Source organism: Asparagus officinalis, chromosome 6 (genome assembly GCF_001876935.1).
Source record: "Asparagus officinalis chromosome 6, Aspof.V1, whole genome shotgun sequence".
Taxonomy (NCBI): Eukaryota; Viridiplantae; Streptophyta; class Magnoliopsida; order Asparagales; family Asparagaceae; genus Asparagus; species Asparagus officinalis.
In genome coordinates this window covers 39,804,416-39,814,295 of record NC_033799.1, presented here as the reverse complement: position 1 = coordinate 39,814,295, position 9,880 = coordinate 39,804,416, and the positions used below count along the sequence as shown (strand labels likewise).

At 37.0% G+C, this 9,880-nt stretch overlaps 1 pseudogene; it reads left to right on the top strand.

The window, feature by feature from the left end:
* On the top strand, positions 1,577 to 2,247 carry LOC109846077 (annotated as a pseudogene).

The following is a 9,880-nucleotide window of genomic DNA, read 5'->3' as shown; positions in this document are numbered from 1 at the left end:
AAACACCAAACTTGAAACAAACTTAATCAAACTTTAAAACTTTTTTAAAACTTGTTTAAAATATTCTTTGGTTTTTTGGAAATAGTTAATGTAAAGGAGTATTTATAGGCTTGAAGAAACCAGTCCAAGAATCAAAGAAAATGACCAAAAACCCAACCAAAAACAGAATCTGGAAATAGTCATTACTGTGCAACGATCATATTTATAAGTTGATTTAATAGTGCCATAAGTCGACTTAACAGTGCACACGAGTCGATTTGACAGAAGAAAATAACAGACTGAAAAACAAGCTATAAGTCGACTTATATAGGATCACAAGTCGACTTGCTATAAGTCGACTTACAAAGTCTGATAAGTCGACTTGGTAGAGGAAAAAACACACACTCGAGAGCAGTACATAAGTCGACTTATCAGTATTGATAAGTCGACTTATGAACATGCACAGAGATTGTGCATATTCAAAATCTGACTTTTGAGAGGCTTTAAAAAATAGTAAATAATTTCTATAAAATATAAAACTTTGGGAAAAGTTTATAAATATGAATACAAACATGTTGGAAAAGAAAATTTTCAATTTAAAATATAAAACTTTGGGAAAAGTTTATAAATATGAATACAAACATGTTGGAAAAGAAAATTTTCAATTTTCACTTACCATTTGTGAAATTTTTTTATAAATATGAATACAAACATGTTGGAAAAGAAAATTTTCAATTTTCACTTACCATTTGTGAAATTTTAGAAACATTCAAAGAACACTAAAATACATGTATATTTAAACATGTTAATTTTGACATTTTTCTCAAATCAAGTTTTGAAAACTTGTATAATGTTTTTATGGACTTAATAAAATTATTTATAATGTTTGTATAGTCCAAAGCATATTAAAATATATTTTACATAAAAACACTTATGATTTGAGAAATTTCACAAATAAATATGTGTGTAAAATTTAAGCTTGAAGAATTAGCACACATTACATATAAACCTATACTAACTATACCAAGAGTAAATCATATGAAGCTTGAAATTTATTGATTGATTTGATTTGCATTGGCTTCAATATCAATGTAGCTCATTTCTTGTGTATACTAAACAACACAAAACAAAATACTAAACACAATATTAGTCGTAAATTGTTTGTTAAATCATCATCAAAACAAGGAGGCAAACAGAATAGTGCTCGGATGATAAATTAAACAAAATTTTTTTTTAAAGCTTTGAGATGATGAAAGAGTCGAACGACTCTTGATTTGACCCCAGCGGTCTATTTATAGATAGCTGTGAGCTGTCAAGTTAGGACGAGATTTTAGACAAAAATCCCACCCAAAACACGACCTTTGCATTCATGTTGGTTGAAATTCTAAATACAAAGTTCACCCTGTACTTTAAATCTCAGATACATAATTCATTTGTGCATTTTTGGCCTCTCAATACAAGCATTGCAGCAACCATTCTTGGTTACGTGTTTTAAACAAATCGCACCTCCTTCAATTTGCTTTGTCTTGGCCCTTACGCCGAATCAACATCACCATTGGGGTTATTGTACATGCTCAGATACTCAAAGAAGCTAGCAATGGCCATCAAGGTGACTAAAGCTGAGAAGAAATTGATTTACAACAAGAAGCTATGCAGCCTCTTGGATGAGTATAGACAGGTTATGATTGATGTCGCTAACAATATTGAACTTGATCCTTCTCGCAACTCATCCTTTCAAATAGCTTAACATTCTAAACAAGATTAACAAGGGTACTGTTGAAATTATTACCCCAGTTGAATTGATTAAGAAAGGAGACAAAGTGGGTTCCTCTGAGACTGTCCTCCTGGCCAAATTTGAGATAAGGTCATTCTCATACGGGCTTGTGGTTCTCTCTGTTTATGACAATGGATCTGTTTTTAGCCCAAATGTGCTCAACCTCACTGAGGATGACCTCATTGATAAGTTTGCAGCTGGTGTTTCTATGGTTACTTCGCTGTCATTAGCTCTCTCTTACCTAACTCTTGCAGCTACGCGTAAGGTGTTCATCAATACCTACAAGAATCTTTTTGCTGGTGTTGTTGACACTGAATACACCTTCATATAAGTTAAGGGAATATCTCAAAGATCCAAGCAAAGTCATTATTGCTATCGTTCTTGTTGCATTGACTGAGAATATTGTTATTCCTGCTGCTGCCAAAGAAAAGGAAAAGGTCAATCCGACTAACGGATCTAATGATGATAACTTGGATTTTAGCTTGTTTGACTAAGTTTATTATCATCAAGACACAAAAGTTATCTTGTTTGGTTTAAGGAGATCAGAACTACCTTAACTATTTCTACGTGTTCATCGGGAGTATTGGGGTTAATCTTTACCAAAGGAGATTTTAAGAAAGTTAGCAAAGAAATCGCTAAATATAGGAAGCAGAACTACGACATAGAGAAAATTTCTACAATCAGGTTCACGATGTCTTCAAAACAGATATAGTAAACCATCATTCAAGAACAGATCTCAAATCAATTTGGGGATCCAAAGTATTCTAAAAATTCGTTCTATTCAACCGCGAACTTTAGAAAACTTTAAAGGGGGTTCTGTAGGCTGTCTAAAAATTATTACAGATAGTCGATCCCCATCAAATACTAATAATTAAAGTTATAATCAAATAACTTTCACATCAACAAATAAAGGCTACAATTAGAAGATTTTCATGTAGATCGAGAAAGTTACAATTCGATGATCTTCACGATAATCGATGGAAACTCTGAGTCAACAATCTTCATAGTGAGAGTTACAATCTGACGACTCTAATATTTTAAAAAGCTAAGGTGAAGATTACAAAATAACGATCTTTGCAAACGCTCTAATGAAAGAGATTAGAGGTCAACAATCTCTTTAATTCCAAAACGCAGAGTTTATCTTCACATCTCAGATTCCAAACGCAGCACGGCCACTGCGTTTTCAGCCTTAGGCATATGCCCAACTCTGCGTTTTATGTCTAAGATGCAGAGTTTAGGCCTAGAACGTCAGTTTTGGCGTTTGATTCGTTCAAACACGAGCTGAACGGTTCCAAAACCATTTTTCCTATGTTCTGAGGGATTTTCGTCCATTTAGGAGCGGTTTAAGGGGTCAGTTGCAACCCCTTATCCCCTATAAATAATAGAAAACTCAACAGAGTTAAGGAAAGGAGATATTTTTTTGGAGATCTTGGAGCATCCTTCAGCAACAAAAATTTTGAAGCTTTGGTACTTGGTTCATTAACCGAATTTTGGTTCAAATCAACTCTTTCATAGAGTTTAAACTTACACGGAGTTATTAAACTCATAAGGATTGTGCTTAACTTGCCATGCAAGTTTCATCGACTTTAATCTAACGAGGTGAAATATCGGATCGTCAACAAGAAGCAAACTCGACACTAATATCGAGGGAGGTATCTCATCGCTACCGTAAAAAACATAGGTTAAACAAAGGGAAGGATCTAAGTCAGTCCTTCTCTCTTTTGTAAATCGAGAATCCGATATAAGAAGAGTAATTTCTTTTTCTAAGTTTGTTAGAGAGAAATTGTATTGAGAGAATTGTAATTAATTCTTTTTCTGAGTCTGTCAGATAGAATAACACATTTTTGTTCTCAATTATCTTCTTTGAATTTTCCCACCAAACAATTGCAAATGCAGCTTTCAACAGCTATATTCGAACATAGAATTTGTACCAAGAATACAATTCTTGTGTTTGACTCATTCAAACACGAGCTGAACGGTTTTCAAAACCATTTCGCCACAATCTGAGGGTTTTCCGCCCCCACTTAGGAGCGGATTAAGGGGTCGGCTACACCCCTTAATCCCCTATAAATACCTCAAAACTCAACTAAGTTCGAGAGCTAGAAATTATTACAGATCTAAAGGGGCTTTTGGGGAGAAGAATTGATCGGCTTTGGAGGATCTTGGATCATTCTTTTGGAGATCGACAGAAGGCTTTCTAATCTGAAATTCCTGGAGATTCTTTTCTTATCAGAATTTCGGAGGAGAAGTTTGGTATTCTTCAACTGAGAGCATTCTTCAATCATAAAGAGCCTTGGTACTTGACTTAAAACTGATTTTTGGTTCAAATCAACTCTGTCACAGAGTTTAAACTCCCTCTGAGTTCTAAAACTCGTTATGAGTTATTTTCAAACTTTCCACGCAAGTTCTCCACGACATCCATCAGGAAGAAACTGTGTTCCAGTGAAGTGATACGTTCGGATCATCAACGGAAAGCAAACTCGATGCGAGCCTTCGAGGGAGGCATTCCATCGACACTAAGAAAACCCCAGTTTTAAACAAAGAGAAGAATCTTCGTCGATCTTTCTCTCTTTTATAAATCGGGAATCCGATAAGAGAAGATTGTAATTTCTTTTTTTAAGTTTATTAGAGGGAGATTACATTGAGAGAATTTTAATTCATTCTTTTTCTAAGTCTGTTAGAAAGAATAATACAAAATTTAATTTTTTATTTTCTTCTTCAATTTTCCCAACAAACACCGTGGAACTTCACCGGAGGTACGGGATCATTTGGAGCAGAAACGAAGGCTGTCGAAGGCATGAAAACAATTGCGAGAGGTGAAGCTGGCGCGAACCACCTCGAGGTGGCTCACCCTTGACCGAGCCACTTTGAGGTGGCTCGGAATTTCCGAGCCACCTTGACGTGACTCGGATTTTCTGATTGCTTTGGCCGCTGTCCGAGTTGCTTTTGACGCTATTTTGGACTTTAACCTCTATACTTGGCGTGGTTTTGGTGGTTTTTTGCCACCTCTTCTTTCTTTAACTTTTGTGCCTCCTGCACAAGAATTCGTGCATGCGCGAGTAGTGTGCGGTGCTTGTGAATGCGTTCCTCAAGAGTTGAACGTGTCCTTTTAACACGGATCCATTCACTAGTTGATTGTTTGGAGGAGGAGTGAATAGCTTGCTGTTGAGGCGGTTGAGTCCTGCAATGCTTCCCTGACTCCAGATCAGCATGATAACTAATCTCATCAACTGGCTCCAAAGCTTTGGCATGTTGATGCATGAGGCGTTGGTATTGCCTCTGACGAGCCCTCTTCGACAGAATCGACACACCTCCAGTAATTAACTCATTGATTGAGGAGGGGTTATTGTGATCAGCAGATCCGGCTTGGTTAGACGGCTGAGGGGCGTTGTGGGGAGAAATCGCAAAAATAACTGGGCTAGAGTCATCGCCCTAGGTCTTCTTCAGATCTGAAGACTCACGAACGTTCTTTGAAAAAGAGATCTTCCTCCACTTGCGAGGGGAAGAGGATTTGGAGGAGTAGTAGGAGAGGTATTCTTCATATTTTTGCTGGTCGAACTCGTACTCGACCTCTGCATCAACTGGGATCTTGATCCCTTGTTATGACACGATAACCTTGGCAGAGAGGCTGTTGGCTTCCACTGTGATCGTCAGCGTGTTTGCGTCAAAAATCTTTTTATTCGTGGAATCCATTACAACGTTTATCGATTATAAAAGATTCAAAAGAAGGAGCCTTTTTATAAGACTTTTCTACACAAATAAAAAAATAAATATAATCTCCTGGAAACACACGCAGGATCGTTTATCAATCGTTGATTGCGTAGAGTCTTTGCTTGTGCCAAGGATGCTTTAGTCTGTGGACCACCAAGAATCAAATCTAATTAATCTTGTTTCACAAAAGAAATAATAACTAAAGTAAATATCTCAACAAGGTGAGATAAGTACTCTTCTCAAGATCAAAATGAGGTCTGATCTTAAGGAACGATGGAAACAGCCTCAGATCTCTCGAAAAAACGTCCTCTTTATGTTGAAGTTCGCCAAGATCTGATAGCCTCCCTCTGAAATTCATGAGTCTGCTCTCCAATTCGACAGCACCTTGCCTCAAAGCTCCAATTTCATATCCCCCTGTATAGGGGCCCTAGGCGTGTACTTATAGGCTTCGAATGCTATGTTTTTTGGATAAGAATTCATGATTCGATCTTATCTTCAGTTAATAATGACTTAACCATGTTTATGGATGATCTCAAGGTAGTTAGGAAGGCAGTAGAATGATCAAATCCTGAGAAAATCATCGAAATACACGTTTTGGGTATCTGAGTGTGCAGTCACCTCGAGGTGACTCAGTACTGTGCGAGTCACTTCAATGTGACTCGCACGTGTACGAGCCACATTGAGGTGACTCTCCATGTGCGAGTCACCTCAATGTGACTCGCACACCAGCAGGTCACTTTGATGTGACTCGCAAGTGGCAAAGCCTTGTTTTGGTCTTGTTCCGTCATTTCGTTGTTTCGCTTGTCTCACTGATTCGTACGCTTCACCGACTCACTCTGTGCGCTTGTTTGCTTCTTTATGGCATCGGATAATCTCATCTGGCTCGGATGATGATGTTCGTCGTTTTCGCTTCATCTCGAGCTGCTGGCGGGAACCTATAGGCAATTTTTGATGTCTACATTATGGTGTTTAGATTTAAATTGAATTTGATATTTGTGATTTTATGTAGTTGAATAAACCCTAATATCCCTTAAACAAGTTTTAACACATGAGTTTTATTGAAATTTTTTGATTTTTAATGAATTTATGAGAATATCGGATTGTTTCAGAAAACTGTATTTTTACTTCTGGTCGGTCGACCGATCAAGGATGATCAGTTGACCGATAAACTGTTAGCAGGATTTGTATTTGTTCTGGCCGATCGACCGGTCATGGACCACCAGTTGACCGATCAAGGCACTTGTGCACGCTTTGTGCAAGCCATTAGTCGACCGATGGCACATGATTGGTCGACTGATCTGGATATTTTTGTGAACCTTTGTTCTTTTCTCACATGTTTTGACTACGTACGTGAAGTACGAGTCGCACATTGATATACGTATGTTGTATACGAGAGTATATGTATTGGATTTGAGCACGCACGAGCGTTAGGAGGTATGTACCCTATACTTTGCATTTGTCATGATAGAGAGTGACGCATATTGCATTTCATGATAGTTTGGATGCTTGAGCGGGTTAGTTGGCACTCCGCAATGAGACTGCGGGGGACTACACTCAGAGTGTTTATAATTATCGCAACATTTCACAAACATGTAATAGCTTCACTCATATTAGTCAGGAATCGTGTACGAACGGATCATGCTTATACAAGAAACTGAAGGGAAATAAATCAAAATCACAATTCGAATGCAAAAAAATTCATGAACATCCAAATATCAAATTACACCTTGTGCAACAAAAGATTAATTTCTCAATAGTGAACCAACCATAAAGAATAATCCGTATTCACAAAAAGGGGATTGCATGTACCACCAATAACACGCACGTGCGCGTGTGCGTGCACACACAAACGCTTGCAGCACCTGCAGATGTTTGGTTCGTTGTAATGGTAGGGCTTATAATTGCATTACATACTGATTTTGAGAAAATTCAGAAGCCTGTTAACCGTCGAAAGAAGACTAACTTGTCTGTTCTAGTAACATATAAAATCAGATTGCCACTTGTACCTAACACCACACACAATACATATAAAATCAGTTGAATACATAGTCATCAGGAGTGCCTCGTAATGCACCAGAAAGTTTGCGAGTACCAATTCCTTCACATGCAGAATTAATCTCAATGCATGGCACCAGAAAAATACTATAGAGATTGAATAATACCTACATGTTTGCTTAAAACACAAGGTTGAAAGAATGTACGACTGGAAAAAAAAACCTCTCCGTAATTGTTCTTATACGTGATTGCAACTAATAAAATTTGCCAAATCTCGGCAATTGTTATTGCCCAATAATTAACAAAAACCGTGGGCTATTTTCTGCACAAACTAGCTTCAACTAATACACAAATCTCTTTTGAGACCCCAATGCTAGACAAATACTAAGCGGGACAAAATACAAAAATCAAAGTAAAATACTTTTCTGAAGCTCTTTTTTTGACACACTAATGGAGGAGGATTACATAACCTCTAGCTTGTTGCGCCTTCATCTCTCTTCATCTGAGATTTTATATCCATAGCTTCCGATTCCGAACGTGTTATCCCACAGAACAGGGAAAGAGATAAAAGAAAGAGGATCAGCTTCAACCTATACGTATGTTATTTGCATTTTTGTGTTGTTGCCACCAGCTAATCTCAGGCCAGAACGCAAAGGTAAGGGCGCATAAGGTAGAATACTGTAGCCTGGATAGTTGTTACTTAGACTTTATTCCCATGTAACTAACCCATTTCCTCAAGTTTGCTTTCCATGATCCAATCTATTACCAATCAATTATCATTATCAATTACTATAAATTAAAACAGACGTCACTAGTTGTAGGATGACAGATGACAATTAAATCTTTTATTTCAGCCGCCTAATGCCATGCAATATAGTCTCTACATCAATCATGTCACAGTTCATCAATTTCCCATTAATCATGTCACAGTTCATCAATTTCCCATACAATTAAATCTTTTATTTCAGCCGCCTAATGCCATGCAATATAGTCTCTATCATGTCACAGTTCATCAATTTCCCATTAACTAATATGCAATTCCGCCTTCCCTCTCTCCTCTTCCCTATATTCCCATCAATTTCCCATTAATATGCAATTAACTTTGATAAGAAAAATTGACATTCATGAAAGGAAAATCTTGAAGGTAGAAATATATCACAACTAATTTTAACCAGTGCAGTCAGAATAAAATGTAGATGCAATCAATGATAAACTGATCATGAAAAAAAAAATCCTCAAGATGGTCTCCCATTAAAAACCATATGGGGAAGGAGTATAAGACATGTATCCCACTATTGATTTTAAACCAGTGCAATCACAATAAAGTGTAAGTGCAATCCGTGTAGAACGAAGTGCGATTAGTAAATATTAGTACAAACAATTATAACATTAATACAATCAGAATATTGTATCAGCTCCATCACTCGCCTTAAAATATGTAGTAATACACCCTATCTGATTTTCTATAGAAGGTCCTCTACATTTTTTTTTCCTTTTCCCCCTTTCTTTACAATACTCAAACTCGAAGATTTTCCTAGATGAATGTTGTTCTCTATGTCACCTTGCTCTGACATAGGAAAGCATAGTGATATCAATCAAAATATTTCAAGTGTTACCAGACCATGTAATGAGAGCTCGAGTTACCTCATTAGATAGTTGAAGACTTCTAGGTTACTTAAAGCTTCTAATAGTCAGTTCCCTCTTAAAAATAAAAGAAAGTTTTCAGTATCAGTAATAAGGAGAAATAACTAACCAGGCTAGAGATTTATCTGTAACTTATTTTATATTTTTTGATTTATCAATTTACCTTTGCTTCTAATTATTTTTTTCCACTAGTACGTTCCCCATCATTCGTTTATTACAATCAATGTTTTAAAAAACTAGCAGCTAAAACTCCTAGGCATCTGCCTAGGCTTATGCGGAAACTAGGATGCCTGCCAAGGTCTATGGAGTGCTTAGGAGAGTGTGGATCATTTATCCAGACTGCACTGCTTAGGTCTTGGTTATGATTTCCTTCAATGCAACTTCCACATCCGCCAATCTCTTTCGAACTCCTATGTCCTCCCCTAATAACCATGAGCACCTCTATTGCACACCTCCGACTTTAAAAAACTTTCTCCACCATATCACTAGTAGAAAAATGGACAAACTAGACAGAACAAACTAGACGGAATTTTTTCCGTCTAGTTTGTCCCAAAATAGACGGAAAAAATTCCATCTAGTTTGTTCCGTTTAGTGTAGATCAATCTAAACTGAATTTTTCATCTAAATTAACAAACTAGACGGTTATTTATAAAAAAAAGTCTTTGCCCTCATCCTCGACAGATTCGGTCTAGGATGAAGCAACCTAGACGGAAAATTTCCGTCTAGGTTGCCTAAGGTAAAAAAACCCCTTCTCTCCCTCTCTCTTTGCGTTTTCAT